General features: G+C 46.1%; 1 protein-coding gene across 3 annotated transcripts in view; it reads left to right on the top strand.

Moving 5' to 3' along the window:
* Foxn3 (forkhead box N3) overlaps nt 1-23,844 on the top strand; it is a 383,817-nt gene that overhangs the window by 90,609 nt on the left and 269,364 nt on the right. Inside the window, exon 1 of one of the 3 annotated variants that reach the window (XM_036206016.1) lies at nt 18,061-18,125. The exons of the other annotated variants lie outside the window; for them this stretch is intronic. The gene's annotated coding sequence lies outside the window, so the exon portion shown is untranslated. Of the gene's footprint in view, nt 1-18,060; nt 18,126-23,844 lie in introns of those variants that run through there. 3 annotated transcript variants of the gene reach the window in all.

Genomic DNA, 23,844 nt, shown 5'->3' with positions numbered 1-23,844 from the left:
CCCCACCACTACCACCACCACCAAAATGAACTTAGTGTTCTTGGCAAGGGTGGGTAGGCAGGAGAAAAAAAATGTAGCATAAGGATACTTGGGTTTCTAACTTACTGCTTCCTACTCTCGAAACTATATTCCCATAAGAATAGTCTGATTGGCCTGGTTCTAGCCCTTCCATCAGTCCACCCATCAACCAACTTGCTAGGAAAAGAGTCATGTGACTCTAAACATGGCAGCCAGATAGAGGGTGTTCAAGAGATTTGGGGGCTGATAAAATAAGGTAGGGCTGGTAAGAGGGAGGGACAACACTGCCAGCCTTTTGGACATGCAGGCAGGAAAATTCCTTAGGGCATGAATCTGTGGAGGGGAAGGGCAAAGGAGTTAATGGGTGGAAGGAGTCCCAGAGGAGGGTCTCTGCATCAGGTTGCCCCCAAAGCAGTAGGTACTTAGGGCCTTAGAGCCATCTCTTCCTTGATGCCCTCCAGCAGATGCCAGGTATAGTTTTATGGGCATGCAGACTAGGTAGGCTCCAAGTGGCTGGGAATCTGCATGGCTTGGCAGATTAAAAACTAAATGGATATGAAAACAAGTTGAGTTTGATACCAACCACATTTTTTAAGCTCAAAGTTTGCAGCCTTCAATGGGACATCTTTGACTGACTCCTGGTAGGATGTTGATGGTCACCCCTGATGCCAGTGGAAAGGAATAGGTGGAGCTTCTACCATGGCTCTTTGAATTCTAGGGGTGAGCTCACCAAGTCCTGTAAACTACTTGATATGTTTATCTCAGTATTACCTAATACTGAGGTATTTAGTTGTGAAAATGGGACTGTTAAATGGCTGGGTGATGGATGGGAAGATGGATAAATGGATGTGCTTCTCCTCTCTGGAAGGCATTTGTCTACAGTCTACATAAGCAGCCTGTCTCCCTGTGATGCTTCCCATCTCTCTCCTTGTATCATTCCATTGGTCTTACTATCTCATACAGCAATGATTGTAGCCCAACCAAGGTGGTTACCTTCTGGAAGGCTAAGCATATGACATCCTTTTCTTTTTTTTTTTTTTTTTTTAACATTCCACCCCTTACCTCAAGAGTGTGGAACACTAGCCTGTTGGTTTTCAGAGGCATGCTGGATGGAAGAACATGGATCTTGGGTAGAACAGAAAGGCAGAGTCAAGAACTACTGTGATTAAAAGCCTTGCCAGTGACCAAGCATGCAACTGAGTGTGACCAGTTCTAGAGACAGCACCAGAGACATCAAGTGAGGACTGAGAGGGCATGGAAGAGAGAACCCCAGCTCCCTAGACAGATAGGTCAAGGCGTGGAGCTTGCAGCCGATGTTAAGGAGTAACGATTGACCAGAATGTCTTTTCCAAAGGAAGCCTGGCACGGTGCCCAGAAGGGTTTGGCATGTGCTAGGAAGTCACCAAATATTATATTGAGTCCTAAGGGGCATTTTAACCACAAAACTCAGAACTTATATCACAGAGAAGTGACTGTACAGAGAACACCACATGTCTGTTTGTCCATGAAATTTCAGTGGCTTCTCTACTTCTAGGTCTTCAAAGGATGGAGGCCTCCATTTCCATCTGGCCTATGTGCAGATATAAAAGATTAAAGCAACCGGGAGTGCAGGGAGAAGAGGAACGTTAGCCAGATTCCATTTTTCCTAAAGCTCAAAGCCCCCACAGCATTTATCTGTACAAATAGCTATCTAAGAACATGCAGTATCTATCCAAAAATCAAATGCCCTTCTGAGGCTTCTTAGGAAATAATGCTACATGTCCCATTTCCCCACAATGCATTGCTTATGGGTATAACAAACCAGTCCTCAACAATTTGAATACTTGATTCCATACCCCCCCCCAAAAAAAAACCTCACTGGGTTACATTTTGAAAATCTACAGCCATTTCAACTTGTGTAGCTGTTGACCGAGGCTGTGGGGCAGACAAGAGGCACACCTGCTACTGGGTCTCAGAGGCAACCATGCTGTCACAATTGTGACCCTTTGAGCACCCCTGAGGTTCCCAGGATTGCAGGAATGGCTCTGCCTGCAGCTTGGCACCTCAGCATCCATTATTTGACAGTCTAAAAGTCTGGCCTTCGACTCCTCATTACATGTCTTATTTTAATAATCATACACAGTTGAATGCAGGCCAACTGTTCGGTGTCTGCCTAAGCAGACGGAAGTGTAGTTAAGACACTTCTGAAAAGGAAGCCTTCCTTTTGCAGATGCCAGTGTGTGCCTTAATTGACAGTGGTGCCCTTATTCTTAGTGGCTTGCAAACCTGGAAGAAACTTTTCCTTTGCCCCTGCCAGAAGTGGGCTGTAGATCTAGACCCTGACCGTCAGGAGTCGTTAGAGCACAGTCGGCAATGGGAATCTCAGCCATCTCTGAGCTGTCAAATGACAAACAGATGGTGATCACTCTACATGCCTGGACCTCTTTCTTCTCTTCTGGTGAGGACCGTGCAACACAGAGAAACCTGGGAGCTGCTGAATAAAAGAGGAGCGAGTGGAATGGCAGGCGCACAGATGGAGGGACTCTAAAATTCCTAGAAAGCGCAAGCTGAATGTGTGATGAACTAAAATTAAGTGTGGTTGTGCAAGCCAACGCGAGTAGCAGAGGGAGTGTTGTCCTGACAACTGGCACAAGCTTAGCCCCTGTGGATGCCAGTGACCTTGACCCATCTTTTGGGCTCCGGTTTTCCTATCCAGAAAATCTGGTAACTGCAGATAGATGGTGTCTGTTTCTAAGGTGTAAGTCTAAGGCTCTAAGATGAAGCAATAAGGCATGTTCCCTGGCGATTTCATTGCGTTGAATTGAGGTTAACATTGATGTTGTCTTGGCATGTGATTTACACCACGACTCACCCAGGGAGCAGGTGAGGACAGCCTTTGGTTTACAGTTGCAGACTCTCAGGTCTTCAATGTGATTGATGCAGAGGCCAAGGGCAAACCCGTTTACAATGGCTGGTTGCCTTTGAGACCTGTGGCAAGAGACTACACCAGGAGCACGGGGTCCATTGTTCCAGTGGGCTCTAGCCCTAGCGATGAGAGCCGAGCACTTGGTGCTTGGTGGCCCAGCCTCTCTTCCTCTCTCCTTCTCCCTCCTTATGTGCCTCTATTCTTCTTCTAGAATCTCCCTCCACCTCCCCACCATGTCTTGTTGGTACTGTCTTCAAAGATTGGTGTCATTCACTGGTTAGTCTCTGTCTCTATTTGTCTGTCTGTCTCTGTCTCTGTCTGTCTGTCTGTCTGTCTGTGTGTGTGTGTGTGTGTGTGTGAGAGAGAGAGAGAGAGAGAGAGAGAGAGAGAGAGAGAGAGAGAGAGGGATTGACAGTATAATAATGGGCAAGAGAGCTGAGGATGTAGCCTCGTTGTGCCGTGTAAAAACATTAGCATCATCTAATCTAATGTGTGTTCCTTCCCTCCTATTGACCTGCCTTTCATCTGTTCAGGTCACAGACCACAGAAGCTGAAGAAAACTCTTCCACACCCAGGCAGCCACTCAGCAGTCCCTCACTGTGGCTTCATTTCCCTTCACTGCTGTGAAGACAGGGAGACAAGGTTGTCTGTTCTTCATCGTAGGCAGCGGGCAGAGAGTAGTAGGGAGCCAATCAGGAAAGGAGCCACAACCATCCCTTTGGGCTTCTGAGGGTCTACACTGTCGATTCCAGGGCAGCACAACTTCTCCATGACTGGCCTAATATAACAGTAGTGCTTAGTTGAGTTCTAACTTGCATCTTGCCCACAGCAATCCTGCTTGTATGTGCCCTGCAGGTGGCCATGGCCAAGCAGTGTCCTGTGTAAGTTTGGGACTTGGGCTGCCCTCCAGTCAGGCTCCAGGGTAAGCTATGCTTGGAGTGAATAAAAGTTACAATATGAAATATAAACTAAACAGGACTTTTTTTTTTCTTTTTTCCTTTTTTTTTAAAGATTCATTTATTTATTATGTATACAGAAGAGGGTGCCAGATCTCATTACAGATGTTTGTGAGCCACCATGTGGTTGTTGGGAATTGAACTCAGGACCTCTGGAAGAACAGTCAGTGCTCTTAACCTCTGAGCCATCTCTCCAGCCCAGGGACATTTTTTTTTTTTTTAAAGCCAGACTGGTCTCACACTTATTATGTAGCTAAGGGTGAATTTTAGATTCTCTTTCCTTCATCTCCTGAGTGTTGGGATTAAGCATGCATATCCCCATGCCTGGGTTTATGCAGTTCTGGAGGTTAAACCCAGGGCATTGTGCATGCTGGGCAAATACTCCATCAAGCATACCCACTATACCCACCAAGAAGAACCCTTGACTATGGGTGATGTGTGCCCACTTAGGGTGGAATGGGGACAGATAGGGGGTGATGGACTTGGTAACTCATTCCCGTGAGCTGGGGCAGTGTTCCATTGCTCGTGCACCCAGTTCCAGTAGGAGTAGAGGTGTTGTTCCTCCACACCCTGTATTGCTCACGTGTGTGACTGGAGATGTGGGCACCCAGATGTGCAGCCAGTGGAGTGGGCTAAACCAGAGGTGCTAAACCCAACACACGGCCCTCCTGGCTTGATGTAGCCGCTTTCTGTGCATACCCTCCTGGGAAGATCCAGACTTCTCTGACTGAATGCCATGAGACTTCACTCAAGCCCGTCTTGAGTCTTGTAGCTGAAGCCGTTCTCCATTCAGACACAGAGTGTACCGAGAGAGGTGCAATGCTGAGTATATAAGCAGCAGGAAGCATGGACCCCAGCCAGTCCTTTAACCAGTCAGCAGTGGGACCCTGTGTGGGCCCCATACACCATGAGGAAATCCCCATCCTTCATCCTGCTCATCTCTTTGTGTAGGAGTGGGGAACCTCTCGTGGGAGTCTTCCTGTCAATCTGGATCTGCCTCTCATCTATGTCGGTCCCCAGAGGGGGAGGAGGAGGAATCTCTTCAGGCGGATGGTGAATGAAGAGCTGGGAAACATGGGGAATGCCTCTCTTCACGAAGCCCAGGCTTTCACGACAGGATAAAAATATCCCCTGCAATCTGCAACACCGGATTCTTTGGAAATCTTGAAGAAGTCGTTTAAAAACAAAAAATACCACTCATGTTGGGTGTATGCAGGCAATTCCCCAGAGTCTTTGAGGATGATGGTTAGATCTTTAAAATATTAATTACAATTCGAGTTCGTTCTTCATTCAACATATATTTATGTGTCATTGAGGAACCAGGCATGAATTTAGCAGTCAACGAGACACAGAATGCTTGGTCCTCTTGGTGGTGAAATGGGAAGAAGGGGTGGAAGTAGGATGCTGGACAAAATAATACAGAATCTTCAGGTGCTGTGGAGAAGGAGAGGTGGGGTGCAGGCAACGGAAGGGGGTGCTGTGCTGCAGAACAGAGGGCCAGGCGTGGCTTCCCACTGAAGGCAAGGAAGAACAGTAGTCAGTGGGTGTTCAGAGAACGGTTCTTGAGGTAGAGGAGACAGCAACTATGATGTGGCTCCATCTAGAAAAAGCAAGGAGGCCTGGGAAGGTGGCCCAGAGCAATCCAGAGAACTAGATGGGGGAAAGACAGAGAATGGTAAATGCGGCGGTTGTGGATAGTGGAGGATGTAAACGCTGGTGGGATGTTTTGGAGGATGTGTTATCTCATGGTGCAGCCCACCTACAGTGATGGTTTTGTTCTTTGCCATGGATAAAGCCTGTCATATGGAAGGCGGGAAAAGCCTGGAGTCGTAGGAGCCCTGATATTGTGATGCTGTAGATTTTGCTTCTCAGAGTGTGGTCCACCGGCCAACAGCAGTGGCATCCCCTGCCGCTTGTTAGAGCTGCATGGTCTCTGCTCTGTCTGAGCCCTGCTGAAGCAGAACTTGCCTCTCCCAGGGCCTGAGGGTGATCTGCGGGCTCATGACTGTCTGAGAAGTGCTAGTTTAGAGTTAGTTACCTGGAGCTTTGGGCATCAAAAGCCTTGGAGGCTGCCTGAAGTTTGCACTTAGGATCTTGGCTGGCTTCAGTTGCCTTGTTATTTTCCCTGAGAGTAGCGTAGGGTGATGTTCACAATCTCTACTCAGCCTGGCCCTTCTGTTTTTCTATGAGAGTGACTTCCAAGACCATCTTGCCTGTCCATGTGAGCAGAATGTCCCTGGGGTTGTGTAGACTAGAAGGTGCAGCCAGAAGCTGTTATTCTGGGCTCTGTGAAATTTCCAGACTGTCTTTCTTCAGTGTTCTCAGAAAAGATTCACTTTCCTGTAGCAGAGTGTTTCAGATACACCAAGCCTGACCCATCATGGTCCTGCCTGCTCTGTGCACACATCTCATAATAGCCTGCCCTCTACAGAGGGGTCTATGCTTTGATCTGCACACTTAGACATCCACCTGAACAAGTGTCCATCATCTTTTCGTAGGTCTTTTATGGACCCAGTCATAGGAAGGCTGGTTGCCTTTGAGGACATGTGGAAATACTGACTATCGTAATAAACAGGTATTCTGTGGAACTGGCTGGTTCATGCTAGGATCAGGCAGCATCTTCTTTCTTACCTTACCCTCCCCAGATGAAGTGCACAGCTCCATGGCCTGGGTACAGAGCCCAGAGTCTTACAGTTCTAATTCTGACTCAACTGTTATTAACACCTGAGGGATTTGAGTCTACAGCTCACTACACTGCTTACTGATAAAATGGGATTATAATATATTTCTTGTTTCACAGGTAGGTTGCTTCAGCTTCATTATCTAAATGCTTTCGAAAGCTATTCTTGAATGTGTGATTCCAGGTTCACGTCACTATATGCTAGCGTAGCTTTGTGTGTGGGTGTATGGATGTATGCAGGCGAACATTCATGTGAATGAATGAGGGTGTGTGGTGTGTGTGTGTGTGTGTGTGTGTGTGTGTGTGTGTGTGTGTGTCCCACAGCGAGCATGTGGGGTCAGAGGACAACCTTAGGTATGTGTTATACTATTCACCGATTACTGGGAGCAGAGACACTGGCAAGGTATTGGCCCTTCCTTGCAATTTCTGACTTAGCCACAGACATCCCATTATTTGTGTCTGTCAGCAGCCTGACATAAATAAAGTTAGAGTTGATCTCTTTCAGCATGTGTTTAGAACTTGCCCTTACAGTAAAGTTAAGACAAGGTGATGTGTGGTTTATAATCCAATAGAAAGACCTTTTTGGCAAAGCATTTGCTCCACTCTGGAGTGATTATTGAGCCTTGGTTTCTAGATGTGGTCAAATTCTCAGATTTCTCAAGGGTTTCCTGGCTTGCTAAGCACTGTCACAGAAGGCGGCCCTCATTTGTCACTGCCGTCTTTTTTCCACTGGTGGGGCAACTTGATAGTTCTTTCTCTTGCCCTGCACCTTCTTACCTTACCACCCTGGAATTCCACATGAGCTGGCTGTGGGCTGGTATGCTTCAGATCTTCACCACTGTGCTCTGAGGGAGGCCTTCTGGGGTCACCTCCCTGGCTGCTGCAACAGCCGCTGCCCAGGCCGCTTGAGGCAGATGGGTTTGGGGATAGTGCTTGGTTAGATGGCCTAGACCTCAGCCAACACCACCGTCACAGCAAAAACAGCCTTGGCCATGCTCTGTTGGGCTGCAGAGACGAGATCTGGCTATCACAACCTAGTGGGCCGAAACCCGTAGGGAGCTCATTCATGCGTCACACATCTTCCCCACACCTTATGTTGGCTTTCACTGCCTGCGATGGAGATCATGCCAGATCCCAGATGCTGCTATCCTGGCGAGGAAGTGGGAGCTTCACCACGGGTTCATTGTCTGCTTCAGGAGCTCTTAGAGAACTTGGGTGCAAGAGAGGGGCTCTGGACCAGTAGTTGGACGAATTGGGGTCAGAGGAGAAGTCACATGGGCCCCTGGCTATAGATGCTATTAGAAAGAGTATACTTTAGTAGGAGGGGTAGCATTCTCATGTGTCATCTTAGGAAAATGCCACACCAAAAAGAGGGTCTCTGTGAAGCCACAGCTCCCAGACTTCTTCTGGACCTGAGGTTCTGGTTAGTTTCCGATGTGGGATGGGGTCAAGAGGAACGGTGTAGTAACCTCGGTGACTGGACAAGACCAAAGCTGACATGCCAGCCTTCTCATATGGAGCCATGGTCCTGGAATGGTTCTCTTTCATACTTCAGGGATGAGCGCACGTTTCTGTGTACTGAGCTGATGGAGGTGTTTGCCCACTGAGATCTGTGGCCAAATCAGATCCAAAAACCAATGCTATGTCACATTCTTCCATAGCCAGATGTTTCTCCGGTCCTGCCTGGCCCTGCGGTCCTGCAGTCACTTATAAAATAATCATTCAGAGGCTTAATATTATTTACAAACTGCATGGCCCATGACAGGCCTCTTGCTAGCTAGCTCTTATATCTTAAATTAACCCATTTCTATTCATCTATGTTTTGCCACATATTCCGTGGCAGCTCTACTGGTCTGCTGGCATGTTGCTCCTGGGACAGCAGGCTGGTGTCTCTCCAGACCCATCTCTCTCCTGGGATTTCCTGCCTGCCTCTAAGCTGCCTTGCCATAGGCCAAAGCAGCTTATTTATTAACCAATGGGAACAACATGTATTCATAGCGTACAGAAAGACATTCCCCAGCATTCTTCCTCCTAATCAGTATGGTGGTCAACTTGTTCATCTCTGTCATGAGTCTATATTCAGTTCCTTTCCCAAAGCATAGGAAGCAAAGTGCTTAGTGTTGGCACTCCTTTTTGGTGACGTTGCCAGCCTGTACTTATGTTGGTTTGGGTCTCTGACATGTGGCGTGGTGAGTGAGCCAGCATAATACCATGGAGTTTGGTCTTATGTGAGTCAGTGTCCTCTGCAAGCACGTAAACGGATTAGCCACGCACATGACCATACTCTTTTGTGTGTTCTCTGACGGAATGACCCAGTTAGAGGCCTGGCCCAGGGACAGAATGAACAAGGCTGATGAGCTCTGTCAGGGAACCATCCTAGCTCTGTGACAGGGGTTCCTCCCATCCCTCTCAGGGTGAAAACAAGTGTCAGGGCCAGGGGCAAGAGTCCCTGCCGTGGGCTTGGCTCTGCTCACTTCCTCTGTGGCTGTTCAGATAAACAGAAAGCAAGCAGTGAATCCGATGGGCGTGAGAGGAGAGATGATTGATTTCACAGTGCTGCTGGTCTTTTGGGAGGCAGCCATTGTGAGTTGGTCCTGCAGCTTTCTCTCTGTGTTCACCAAACTTGAAGATGTTCTAGGAAAATCTCTTCTATGTGAATGCACCCAGTGTGGGCAGAGCCATTGGTCTTCCCTTAGCAGTGATGAGGAGAGCTTCCGAGTTACCTGTCCAGAGGTCTAGCTAGACTGGTACTTGAACTAGCCAGGCTGCGATGGGAGGCCAGCCCCTGACTTCCTCCTGCTATTGTCCCACACAGGGGGAAGCAGCTCTATCTATAAGACGTGCGGTTGCTATGAATGACCGCTGTTAATAAGGAGAACAGAAGCAGTCTCTTTTCTAGATTACCTTTCAAATATTCAAATCCATGCACCAGCAGCATATGGCTAGAACTCCCCTCCCCTCCCCACCCCCCCCGCCACTCAGATGTCTTCCAATGTGCTTCAATGAATTCCAAAACCACATCAGGTTTGCATTTTGAAAATGCCAACTGTATACTAACTGAATGTGCGAGATGAAGAAAATGTTCATAAATGTTGGTGGTGGTGGTTTATTATTATTTTTTTAAGAAATGGTGTTCTGTGTTCAGATAGAAACTGGCTGTATGGGTTTCTCTCTCTCTCTCTAATCATTGTGGTTCATTTACATTTTGCTAATATTGAGGAAACAGTGTTACTGAGGGTTCTTAGCTAATTTTCAATAAGATAGACCCATAGTAGCACGTGTCAACCATGAAAGGAAAGAGGATGCTGGCTGTCTTGGTGACCTCCCCTGATGGGCAGGACCATGGCTGAGTTGTTGGATGAGGAAACAACCATGTGTTCCTAGAGGGTAGTGTCAGAACATGCCACACCCTCTCAGCCTACTCAAATATGGGTCTAGAAATACAGCTTCTCATTCCTTCTTTGGTTTTTGAGACAGGGTTTCTCTGTGTAACTCTGGCTGTGTTGGAACTCACTCTGTAGACCAGGCTGACCTTGAACTCAGAGATTCACCTATCCCTGTCTTCTGAGTGCTGGGATTAAAGGTGTGCACCACCACCTACCAGCTGCAACTCCATTTTCTTGCTACTGGAAGTTGAGTTTAATTTGTGGTTGCTGTTTATGCTTTGTTTCTTGCTGGCTGTCTTAATTGCTTTTCTTGACCTTTGACAAAATACCTCATGAAAGGAACTTAGGGAAAGGAAGGTTTAGTGTGGCTCATGATTTGAGAATATAATCCGTTATACTGGAGAAGGCATGATGGTGGGCACAGGTGTGACAGCAGGAATGTGAGGCGGCTGGTCACATAGCATCCATAGTCAGCAAACAGAGAGGTGGATGCTGGTGCTCAGCTTTCTCTCCTTTTTAGTCAGTCAGTCTGGGACCCCAGCCCATGGAGTGGTGCCACTCTTATTCAGGGTAGGTCATCCCTTTTCAGTTAAACCTTTCTGGAAATACCCTCATAGCTATATGCCCAGATGTGTGTTTCCATGGTGATTCTAAATCCAGTCAAATTGACAATGAAGACCAACCATCATGCTGGGTAGATTTCTGAGCATGTTAGAAGGAATAAAAGGAGGCTTTTATCGGATGAGTTTTCCTAAGGTTCAGAGGAAGTGAGCCTGAATGGGTCTATTTAGCATAACCAGAGGCATGGACACAGTAAATGTAACCTTGACTGCAAGCTAGACCCGGTGATGGTTTCATTGGGTCACTGGCAGCTCTGGGGGCTTCTTCGACCTTGGGATGCTCTCTTGTGAGGCACTACTCTCCTTAGGCCCCCTCTCCATAGGCCATGTCTTTATATGTATTATTCATACACTATCTTCAAATCCAAGTCCTTGCCCATGGTAACATGTAGCAGTCTTGGGTACTGCCAGAGACACAGACCTGCTAAGGAATCAGAGGCACTCATTTCAGAGAGTTCAAGTGTGTTTCCACTTGATGGAATACGTTTTGACAATGTACTGAGTTGCAGGAGGGCAGTGGAGATAATGCTAAATTTTACAACGTTTTAAAATGTGGTCTTTTGCTGGGCAGTGGTGGCATATGCCTTTAATCCCAGCACTCGGGAGGCAGAGGCAGGCAGATCTCTGTGAGTTCGAGGCCAGCCTGGGCTACAGAGTGAGATCCAGGAAAGGCGCAAAGCTACACAGAGAAATCCTGTCTCAAAAAACCATAAATGAATGAATGAATGAATGAATGAATGAATAATGTGGTCTTTCTAACACAGAAAAGGCAGAGCACCCATGTAACTGCTATGCAACTTAGTCAGACCTCAACATGTTCTTGTGCACATCTCAAATATTTAAGATTTATTTTTATTTTCTGTGTATGAGCGTTGTACTGCATATATGTCTTTGAACCACGCACATGCCTAGTGCCGGAAGAGGTTAGAAGAGGGTATCAGATCTCCTGGAACTAGAGTTACAGAAAGTTGTGAGCTCCTGTATGGATGCCAGGAACGAAGCCTGGGGCCCTCTGCAAGAGCAACGTGAGTGCATTTAACCTCGGAGCCATCTTTCTAGCCTCTGCCTCAAATATTGTTAACAAGGGAAAGGGGAAGATATAATGAACCATCCTTGCAGTGTCCTGCACCCATTCCCATTGCTCCTGGTGCCCATTGGACCATACTCCTGCGTTTGGTGCTTATTGTCTCTATTTGTGAGCTTTTACTTGTGTGTGTGTGTGTGTGTGTGTGTGTGTGTGTGTGTGTGTGTGTGCGCGCGCGCGCGTTCTGAGACAGGTTCTCGGATAGTCCAGGCTGGCCTTGAATTCACTGTGTGGTCAAAGATGAGCTCGATCTTCTGTCCCTCCTTTCTCCACCTCTCCAGTGCTGGGATTACAGGTGTGCACCACCGTGCCTAATTCATGCAAAGCTGAGGAGGGAGCCCAGGACATTGCGCATGCCAGGCAAGCACTCTATCCACTGAGCTCCATCCCCAGCCCTCATTCTACCTTTGAAATACAGACGTGATGTACTTACTGTTAGTTGATCTCTGTGGGTGGCCCCTGCCTTTTCTGTTTGAGCTTTAAGTAGCCAACTACTGGAATGGCTGAGTGATTTTTCACTTCCTGTCTGATGGATGGATGTGGGAGGCATTGGGTACAGCCTCCAGATTATGCCTTGAAAAGGAAGGAGCAAGTTGTTCACATTCTCTTTCCCTCTTGCTTTTGATGGGATCAAGGACCAGCCCCTGACATATTAGATGTGAGTCAGAACAAGAAGGAACTATGGGAACCAGGTTGCTCCTCAAGCTTGTAAGATTCCCATCACTATGGCGCATATCTTTAATCCCAGCACTTGGGAAGCAGGTGGATCTCTGTGAGTTCAAGGCCAGCCTGGTCTACATAAAGAGTTCCAGAACAGCCAGGGCTATTACACAAAGAAACCACTAGAGAGGAGATGATGATCCCTAGAGCCTGTTAGTCATCCAGGCTAACCAAGTCAGTGAGCCCCTAAATCCCAGTGAGAGACCTGTTCTCAAAAAAAAAAAAAAAAAAAAAAATCAAGACAGACAGGGCTGCAAGGACACCTGAGGCTGCCCTCCATATGTACACATACACATGTGCTTGTGTACCTGCACACATATGTACCTCTGCACACCCATGAACACATGCATCTGCATACACACAGAATCTCACCCACAAAAGCTTCAAAAACCATAAATAATAAATAAATAAACAACACAAAACACAACTCCTCAAGTAGTCTAACTAACACAGTTGGTTTACATTGCGAGCTTGCTGGTGACTCATTGCCTGGCCTTCTCCATAAGTTGCCTTCATGGTGAAAAGAAATGGCCAGAGGAAGCAACGTGTCCTCCCTAGTGGCAGCCAGACCACAGCCGTGACTTTCCTGTGCTACCACCAAAGGAGAGACATCAGTGACATCAGAGTGTGTGTAGTCTAGTGTGACTAAATTTTACCTTTCGTGACAGTCTTCACAGTCCTCAAAATAAAACTTAGATGGAATAGATCCCTCAAAAGCAGCTCTCTTGTGGGTTTTCCTATGAACCAATTCACTAGAAATCCACTTTGCATTTGAGTGGTTTTGCTGTCGTTGTTGGTGTCTAAGGAAAAAAAAAATGAATTTAGCTCAAAATTTAAGCAAAAGCTAAAATTTAAAAACAACTTGGTGTGCCCACAAACAAATGCCTCTTTAGACAAGAGGAGAAAAAAAACAAACAAAAACAACAAAACAAAAAAGACATTGGCAGGTAGAGACCATCCAAAAGGCTTAAAGGTGTATCCCATTTCGCTGGGTGTAGGTGGCACATGCATTTAATCCCAGCCCTTGGGAGACAGAGGCAGGCCGATCTCCATGTTCGAGGCCAGACTGGTCTACAGAGTGAATTCCAGGACAGCCAGGGCTACACTGAGAAACCGTCTCAAAACACCAAAATGAAAAAAGTGTAGGCTAATTTCATATTAAGAGGCCGGCTTTAGGCTAATGACCTAGAGTTGGTAGCAGCCAAAACTCCCCACTTGTGTGCTCAGAGACACTTCTCAGGCCCAGATTCATCTTTTTTTTTTTTTCCCCCAGACAAAATTCTAATCAGCTCCATCATTTGGTTTCTCAACCCCTGGCATATTAGATGTGAATCAGAAGAGGAGGAAACCATGGGAGTCAGGCCATTCTGCACTATAACAAGTGTGGCTGAGATCCTGGTGGCCCACAAGGAATGAGAGAAACCTTGGGGGAAGGTTAGTGGAAAAGGGAAGGCTTAGGAGTCACTTGCGGGGTCTTTCCCCTCAGAGTGACTCATCCACACCCCTTACTATTTCATAAATTCTGGGAACACATCTCTGTCTCTATCGGTGTGGAGAGAATCACGATCCAGCCAAGTCCTGAGATGTATTTCTAAGAGGCTGACTCAAGAGCTTGACTCTTGGTTCTTTTCTGCAGTCTATATTGTCGTGGAGGATCCAGTGACTGACCTTGATTGGGGTATCCTTGGGAAGACACCTGGTTCCCCCACCAGCATCATGTATTTCTTCCCAGAATGTTGCCCATAACCATAACTCTGCTGCTTCATGGGCTTGGCTGACCCAGAGACAACTCTGTGATCGTCTAAGAAGAGTGAATGCTTGCCACACAAAGATGGCGTAGCCAAATCCAGTTGATAGTTGAGGCCCAGGGCAATGTAGCGAGAGGAAGTGAACAACCCAAGTCATAAAGAAATGGGCTTTTCATGATCTGGTAGCCATGAGTATAGAAAAGAAGCAACCAAGTCAGAAGTCACCCACAGGATGGGTGTGGTGATATATTCTGTACCCCACTATATTGTGTACTCTAGTAAATTTATCTGGAGATCAGAGGACAGAGCCAGCCACTAGATTAGACCTAGAGGCAAGACAGTGGTGACACACGCCTTTAATCCCAGGAAGGAAGATGGCAGGGCACAGAAAGGTATATAAGGCATGAGTAAGCAGGAAGTTTCTCTCTTGAGGCTGAGGATTTCATAGAGGTAAGAACATGGCTGGCTTTTTCTGTCTCTCTGATCTTTCAGCTTTCACCCCAATGTCTAGCTCCAGGTTTTCTATTAATAAGACCTTTTAAGATTCACATTACAGACAGGGACATACCTGCAGAGCATATGAAGAGGGGAAAATACACAGAATATAGAGAGACCTCTCTAAACTCAGCAACCACAACAAATAATCTGATTCAAAAATGAAACTAGTAGCTAGTGAGATCATTCAGCGGGGAGAGACTTCTGCCTGCAAGCCTGATGAACTGAGTTGCATCCCCCAAGACCCACAACTCCTACTTGTCCTCTGACCTGCACATGTGAGCACACACACAACACATACATATAAAAATATGGACCTAGTGCATGAGTAGACATTTCTTCTTAGATATGTAAGTAGCCAATAAACACGGGAAAAGACATAAATAGGGAAATTCAGATCAAAACTGTTAATACTACCTCACCCCCATTAGGATGGGCTACTATTAATGGAACAAAACTCCAGAGAACAGATACTATCAAATAGTGATCAAATAGTGGAGAGGGTATGGACAAATTGGAGCCCTTATGCATTGTTGATGAGGATATAAAAATGGTACAGCTGCCATGGAAAACACGATAATGATTGTTCAAAAAATTAAAAATAGATTTGTTATATCAATTTTGTTTCTGGTGTATATCCCAAATAACTGAAAGCAGGGTATCAGTAAGATATTTACGTACCCATATTCATAGCAGCATGGTTCATAATAGTGAAAATGTGGGAGCAACATAAATGTCTACTGACAGATAAATTAGCAAGCAAAATGCGGTATGTCCATATGAGGAAATATTAATCTTTAAAACTAAGACATTTCTGACATCGTCTACAACAGCAGTTCACAACCTGTGGGTTGCGACCCCTTTGGAGGGCATCTAACAACTCTTTCACGGGGTCACATATCACATACTGACATTAAAATTCGTAACAGTAGGAAAATTACAGTTATGAAGTAGCAACAAAAATAATTTTATGGTTGGAGGTCACCACAACATGAGGAACTGTATTAAAGGGTGGTAGCATTAGGAAGGTTGAGAGCCACTGGTTTGCAATATAAACCTAAAATGACATCTCTTTGGGAGCTTGACTGATTCATTGCTGTCATCCTTCCCTTCACCTTCCCAGTTCCAGGGCCCCAAGCCCCTCCCTGAGGATTGGTGTTGGTCCGGAGACTGGGAATCCTGGGAAAGAAAGGGATTGAAATCAAGAGCAGACAGAATCTGATTTGCTTGGCTGGGTGGGTGGGGTGCTGAACTCAGCCAAAGGCTGAGCCCTATTCCCTGACCCTTAGGTGATGAGAATGGATGAGTAAGGACAAAGAAGAGTTGAGCCTCACCCAGCAGCCCCAGGTAACCCCAAACCATTTGCTCTGACACTGGGTGTCTCTCCCCCCGTAAATAGTGTTACTGTGGCTATTTTAAGTCTTTGACTACCAGCTGCCTGGTTGCTGCACTTGGGGCTGGATGGCTATGGAGAAGGCATCAGATTAGGTCAGGGAAGACCTAACTAGTTCGTGGAACCCCGGTCATGGTCACATCCGGTATCCTAGGTGAAGATGCTTGGTGAGGTTAGAGGAAGAGGGACTGCAGGACATGGAGGTCAGAGGACAATTCCCAGTCATTGACTCGTGACGTCTACCTCGTTTGGAGGCAGGATTTCTCTTGTTTCTGCCATTTCACCGCTCCAGGCCAGCTGGGCTGTGAGCTTCCGGGTGATTCTTCTGTTTCCGTCCCCCATCTCCCTGTAGGAGTGCAGCCTTACAGATGTGCACTATCACGTCTTTCTCTGTGAGTTCTGGGGGTCAGCCTTGGGTTTTCAGGCTCGTGTAGAAAGTGCTTTTACCAGTGAGCCACCTCCCCATACCCTTTCTCCCAACATCATCTCCAGATTGCTTTTTAAAAATGACATATTCCTTTAACTGGTAAGGTGTATGTATCTATTTTCTGTTTTGCTTTTATCTTAGGGATGAGTTGATCATTATTATCATAGTAAACAGCCAAGAATGATTCAATTTAGGAAAGTAATGGGAAAATTTGCTCATCTTTTATGGGATCATTTTGCCATAATCCCTGCCGATAAAGTAGTAGTTTCTTTCAAATATGCCAGTTCAGGGTCAGGGAGCTGCGCTCTTAAAGCCTCCAATTGATTGTTTAGTGAGGAAATGGTATTCAAGTGAGGCGCATCAGCATGCAAATCTAAAATGTGGCCATTTTCATCTAGATTGAATATTATTAACTAGCCCAAGGGATAGGATGTAATTAAGATTTTCAACAGCTTATTTTTGTCTACCGTGATGAGAATAACCCCAATATTTAAAGCAACTGGCCCATTTGAATAATAGGAAGGCAGCTCAATGCCCATTTTGGCTTCTAGGTATAATGAAAGTGTTTGGCTTTTTCTCCACAGGGCTGAGCATTGGTAAGGACAGGGAAATGAACCTAAGCAAATGGGAACACTCAGATCGCAGGACCACTCTAGTCTGTTGTTTTGGGTGACAGGGCTCCAGTTCCTCACTTAGTAAGTCACTCTGGTCCCTTCTTTCATGGATTTAGGAACAAAGACCCACTGGAACCAATGAAGTCATTGTTGAGAGCCTTCTGCTTTTGCCTAATTAGACGATAGTGCTTGGAGCCTGTTTGTGCCAATCTGGTCAAGAAGGAGTATAACTCTTAGTTTGAATCTACTTCAGAAAGTTTGCAAGGTCTCAGGGATGGGGATGTAGGTCAGTGGTGGAGTGTTTGCTTAGTGTGGGCATGGCCCTGGGGGTCCATCCCTGACGCTGATGGAAAGAAAGTTGGCGAGGTCTGCCTCTACCTGTCACAGAGCTGATCAGACAGGCAAATCTGGTAATTTCTTTATTCTGGTGCAAGCCCTGGGTCACCATTTTTAGGTGAAACAAGAGGTTCACCCCATGTCATTAGAAAAGAAAGTTCTCCTTTCATCCCAGGAGAAGTGAGTGAAAAGACCCTCTGCAGAGCGGCACCACCTTCAGCAGACACCCGGCAGCCTGGGTTGGTACCACGGCTCATTTTAGCCATCCGTATTTCCAGGTGTGCCATGTGTGTTTAGTACATCATTTGATAATACTAAAAAATATATATATTAAAGCAGTGTGAGACGACAGGAGAAAGGAGGTGAATGTTAGCATTCCCCTGGGGTTCATGGGTGAAGGAATTAACACAGCGTGGCACTCTACCCTAGCTGTGTTTGTCTCCATGGCAACAGCTACGTACATGTTTCAGACTATCTACAGTGACACAGTTGCAGAAATAGTAGCTTGCAGGTTTCTGATATCGCATCAGCGGACAGGCGGCACGCACTATATTAAGTAAGTGTAAAAGAATTTAAAATATAGGGGTGGATTCAGGCAGGTAGAGCGCAGCTGAGCCGTTGTGTCCAGGGTGACGGCTTTTCCCTTGTGCGCGACAGCAAAGTTGAAAGTTGCGAGATTCCAGTCCAACCATTGCCCTTGCTTGGGTAAATACCATCTAAGGAAACCAATGTGAGTTCCAAAGGTAAGAAAATGGCTTGGCGTGGGTGACATAGAAGGACGTGGACAGTGAAGCTGATATTTCGGAGGGAGGACAAGCATAGAAGGCTTGTTTGGAAATAGCTGAGTCTTTAAGCAGATCCGAGGTACAACAGAATCCTTAGCAGCTGCTGAGTTTATCGCAACTGAGCTCTTTGAATGTCTGCTTGTGGAAATTGCTTCGATATAAAAATGATCAGGTGGGGAGCAGGAAAGCTAATTAGGGGTGCAGTTAAAGGGGGCAGGGGGTTGGGGGCTCCATTGTCTTTTCAGAGTGCTTATGTAAAATATCCCTGTTCCCCCCTGGAGGATCCTGGCTTGTCTTTGATCTCCCTGTTACTTCTTGGTCCCTTCATGCCGGTTTTGTGCGTTTACATTGTGTTTATATTATGCCGCCACATTGTAGCCTGAGATGACTTCAGTGCTGGCTAGAGAGCAGCCAAGCACAGATGACAGACTTTGTGAGCTTGCGACTTTGCGACCAAATTGTACAGTAATTTAGGAGGAGTGTTGGAATGGCCATTTATTTACATTGCCGGAAACCTGCTTTTGAATAGCAGACCAGGTGTTAGGCTAATGGATTTCAATGTGCACGTTATGGTTACAGGAGCTTTCAAGTATGTTATAGCTAATTTATACTGAGTTTTTGATGTCAAAATATTTTCCTCCGTGCTCGTTATTCTGCTTAAACTTGCATTTACCTTATACTGTAGTTTTATTAATCTTGCATCAGTGGAGAGAAAGCAAAACAGGACAGTCATGTGAGATAATGTATTCATTTGAAGGTTAGTGTTCTGACCTGAGGTGGGCTTTTAAAAGAAGTAATGTATTAATGCTTTGGGTCTATATGAGAGTTTTTTTTTTTTTTTTTTTTTTTTTTTTTTTATGTTCACAGGAAATGGTCTAGAGCTCCTTCTGCCTTTTATCCCTCATAGTAATTATTTGAATAGATGCTAAGAGACCACCTCTGGGGGGGCTCTGAGCTTCTGAACACCTGGGCGTGTGGAGAGCTGGGACAGGTTTGGAATTACAAACTAGGGATTTGAAGCCTGGAGTGAGCAGCATCCCAGTGGACAGATAGGCCTCACCGTCTTGTGCTCCTGAAGGGAATGAGTACCAAAGCTCTGTGTGTGCATGCACCGTCCGTCTGTCTCAGCTACCCCGGGCGGAAAGGGAAGTTTACGCCTTTCCTGGGGAAACTTTTCCATGGTGGCTCACACCATAGGCAGGTTGGTTCTTTCTTTTTTTTGGGGGGGGGGGAGCTGAGGATCGAACCCAGGGCCTTGCACTTGCTAGGCAAGAACTCTACCCCTGAGCTAAATCCCCAACCCGCAGGTTGGTTCTTGTAGGAGCCTTCTGTCCACTCCTGCACTCACTGAAGTAGGGGCTTTCCATGCCAGCCTGGCTTTAGAGCTGACCAGAAGCTGATTTGCCCTGCATGGGTCCTGAACCATCTCCTTATGATAGGTGCAAGACACCACTCGCCAGAAGGACTGAATGCCATTGGTCTGGTAGTTCACAGGAGATTCTGCCAATAGGTATGAGGGGTCCTGGAAACCTTGGGTTCATTCACTGGGACTCAGAGATTACAAATGAACAAAGTCTCAGAGAACAACTTGGGATGACCAGCTCAACTTTTGTTTGGGAGGGACAGAGCAGACCCATCTAGCATGCAGCATGGTTACTTTTTTTTTTTTTTTTTTTAATCATCTGGAAATATTTTTGGGGTATTGAAATAAAAATCCACATCACTTTGGTCTAACTCTTTCATAATAAGGAGACACAAACCAGGTACAGTGATGTACATGCCTGTAATCCCCAGCTCAGTGGGTTCTCAGGAGGCAGGAGAATCAGAAGTTCAAGGTCATCCTGAGTTACACAGAAAGCTTTTTGAATGCATTACTTTTCTCTTCATGGGTATCAGCTACCCAACAAGAAGGAACTTAAAGAGATTTATTTTGGCTCATTGTTTGAGGAGGTACAGACCATCGTGGCAGGGAAGACATGAAGGCAGGTGGTCCCATGATAGTGGAAATCTGCAACCTGGACTCCTCATCTGCTCACATCTTCCTGAAAGAGGGAGCAGGGAGCAAGCTAGAAGCAGGAATGGGCTACTGACCTCAAGCCTCCCTTTTACTTCCCAGTGACCCACTTCCTCCAGCTAGGCCCCACCTCCTAAGGGTCTCATGACCTCTCAGAAGAGCACCACCAGCTGGGGACCAAATGTTCAAACACATGCACCTGTGGGGGGCATTGTACATTCAACCCCCAATAGCATTAGGCCTTCAGTTTATAGCCTGTTTAAAGGCCCCGCCTTAACCTGCTTTGGCAGGTTTTACAGTGCCTAGATCAGCATTTCAAACTTTCGTTTTTAACTGAGTTCTTAAAAAACTTAAAGCCATCCTTCATGAGACCATCTCCAAATGCTTGTATTCTTTGATCAAAGAGAACATACTGAACACTGAGGTCCTGTCAGTCACAGCACCAAGCATCTGGACCCGTTTGTTCAAGTTCAGATAATTATAAATTCCCTACTGCTTGGCACTAGCTAAACATAGTAACAAGTGGCTGGTTGTTTTTCGCCTTTTCATGAAATCCTAAGACTATAGAGATAAAAGGCCTTCATAGGGCAAAATTCCCCATATGAGAGCAGAGAGCATTTTTTTCTTTTGTTTCTTTTTCTTCTTCTTCTCCTTCTTCTTCTCCTCCTTCTTCTTCTCCTTCTTCTTCTTCTTCTTCTTCTTCTTCTTCTTCTTCTTCTTCTTCTTCTTCTTCTTCTTCTTCTTCCTCCTCCTCCTCCTCCTCCTCCTCCTCCTCCTCCTCTTCCTCCTCCTCCTCCTCCTCCTCCTCTTCTTCTTCTTCTTCTTCTTCTTCTTCTTCTTCTTTTTGCTGGGGTAGTGATTCACTACGTTGTCCAGATTGACCTTGAATTTACGATCTTCCTGCCTCTGCCTCTTAAGTGCTGGGGTTATAGGTAGGTGTGACCATGCTGGAATCAGAGGAGAGAATATTCATCCGAGGTGTTAAGGGACTCTTCCCTAGGGGCAGGGTTCATCAGAGCCCAGCTGACAGAGTGTCTATGGTCCTGTCTGTTTGAGAACGTGGCTCTGCGTTCTACCATGCACTGCGAGTCGACTCCTCCATCTGGACTGGCTCCCTCTGCAAACACGATCATTCAACAGTAGTAACATTAGTCAACTCTTTGCTGAAGGCTGGCACCATTGGGTTAAAATTAAAACCCAAAGAAATGATCCGAGGGGGACAGTCCACAGTCCTTAGCTGTCCCCTCCATGAGGACACAGCAGCTGTGGAGTTTAGTCAAGTTCAGACCCTTAAAAAGATTGGAAAAAAGAAAGCTCATACTTTCCAGGGCCTGGGCATTGCTGTGCCAGCCAGCTGGGCACAGTGCCGTGGCAAAAAGAGGTCTTCCGTTTCAGAAATCTGAGACCCCGACCTTGTAAACAGGGAGGGACACGAGGCTGCCACTGGGGCTGATTGTGGCATTTGGTTTGTTTCTGGGCTCATGTCTGCCCACAGCTACATCAGACATTGTTGCTGTGTGAAGCCCACAAGAATCAAAGAGTCAGGCTCCAGGTGAACAGGAGTGAGCTGTCTCAGGAAAGGTGGGGGGGTGTGGTGTGTGTGTGTGTGTGTGTGTGTGTGTGTGTGTGTGTGTGTGTGTGCGCGCGCGCGCAGCCATGTATCAACAGCTTTTAAGGAAAGCTTCCTGTGTAAACGTGGGTTTCCTCATGTCCAGAGTTAGCCTGCTCAGGGAATAGAGCACAATTCAGGTTTCTGAGTTGGAAGCCTGATTAATCTCTCTGTCAGTTACATATGGAAATAAATTAGTAAATGGTCCATCTGGGACTAAACTACTGCAGAGGCGATAAATTATCACCATGGTATATGCTGGTGTTGCTGAAGGCTGAGCTGTACTCTCAGGAGCTGCTGAAAGATACCTGGATACCTGGCTGTGGTCAGAGGGATAACATTTGTTGGGAAAAAAAAATTCTTAGGGAAGAATTTACCTTGAACTGTTTCTAGGGAGAATGGCTTGGTTGATGCCAAGTCTTTTCCTCAGATCTGCTATATCTGCAAACATTTAAAGAGTCTTGAGGGCATATGGAAGATTTGAGTTTTATGTTTTCAAAGGCTGGTGTAATACAGTGTCATTAATTAATACCCAAGGTCTCAATAAAGAGTAGAGTTCCACGTGTCTGTGTGAGATTGTGTGCTGTGCACCACAGCAGCTCCATCTCTGTTTTCTTATCTCAGTTTCAACAAAGGCAGGGCAGGCCATGTCTCTCCTTTTTGTTTTTTAAAAAGATTTGTTTGTTGGGCATATATGTCATGGGACATGTCTAGAGGTCAGAGGACAACTTCCTGGGAGTCAGTTCTCTCCTTCCACATTGTTTAGAGGGAATATCTCTGTTCCTGCAGCTAGTTGCTGACTGTCGATCCACTCCCTTGGCCCCTCCATCTCCCTGCAGGAGTGCTGGGGTTATAGATATGTGCCACCACATCTGGGTTTTAATGTGGGTTCTCAAGAATGAACTTATCAGGCTTGGGTGACAAATGCTTTATCTGCTAATCCTTCTGCCTCAGCCTCCCAGAATTATAAGAGTAAGCTACCGCATCCTTCCTAATGCTCTTTTATATAAAAATAAAAAGTGAGGCTTAGGGGATCTGACCTTGCTCACGACAATATGCATGGCTAGAAGGAAGAGTTACACTGGGCAAGAAGATATTGTTAATTCTGATTTTTACATTCCAACTGAAGCCTTGGTGTGACATCAGGTTCCCATCGTTACTAACCAACATCAAGAAATAAAGGCATAGCTGGGTGGTGGTGGCGGCGGCGGCGGCGGCGGCGGCGGCGGCGGCGCACGCCTTTAATCCCCGCACTCGGGAATTAGAGGTAGGCAGATCTCTGTGAGTTCAAGGCCAGCCTGGTCTACAAAGCTTGTTCCAGGACAGCTAGGGCTGTTACACAGAGAAACCCTGTCTCGAAAAACAAAACAAAACAAAACAAAAGAAAGAAAGAGAAAAGAAACGAAGACATGGCATGTTCTACTTATGTCCATGTTCTAGAAGCAAGAGCAATAATTGAGCACAAAAGTCCCATTTCTCCAATTGGAGAGTTGGATATAAGTTCCAGTTTTGAGAGGTCATATGCACACCACAGTCAACCTGAGATATAATGTTAAAACCAAGGAAGTGTCAGAGCTTTGAGGTATGGTAATATATATTGTGTCCCTTTGCAGAAATGCCCAGGGCTGCAGTGACATCCAGACTCTTGTGCCTGTGGTGATATTTTCTCTTGTGTTCTTCCTCCTGGCCAGACCATGAGTTGTGAATCCCTGAAACAGCTGAGAGTCTCCTTTGTGGAAATGCAGACTTACAAATATAAAAAGTGAAATCTAAAAAGTAAACTGAGTACAGAAACCTTCAAAAGTCACGTTCAGAGGACATGGATTTCTAAGCCCAGGGTATAGGCTGAGTAGTCTTCACCCAGGAATTAGAAGCTATGGTCCCCTTGATCTCACCTCTCAGGGGTTGGAATGGACCTTGGTTCACTCAGGTCATCAAGTTTCTCATAAATCAGCCAAACCTAGTTACTCTATCTCAAATAAGACTCAAGTTAGAGCATTTCCCATTTTTGCCCATCCCAATATAGTTTTATCTATCTATCTGTCTATCTATCT

Source organism: Onychomys torridus, chromosome 14 (genome assembly GCF_903995425.1).
Source record: "Onychomys torridus chromosome 14, mOncTor1.1, whole genome shotgun sequence".
Lineage (NCBI taxonomy): Eukaryota > Metazoa > Chordata > Mammalia > Rodentia > Cricetidae > Onychomys > Onychomys torridus.
This window is presented reverse-complemented; position numbering and strand designations above follow the sequence as displayed.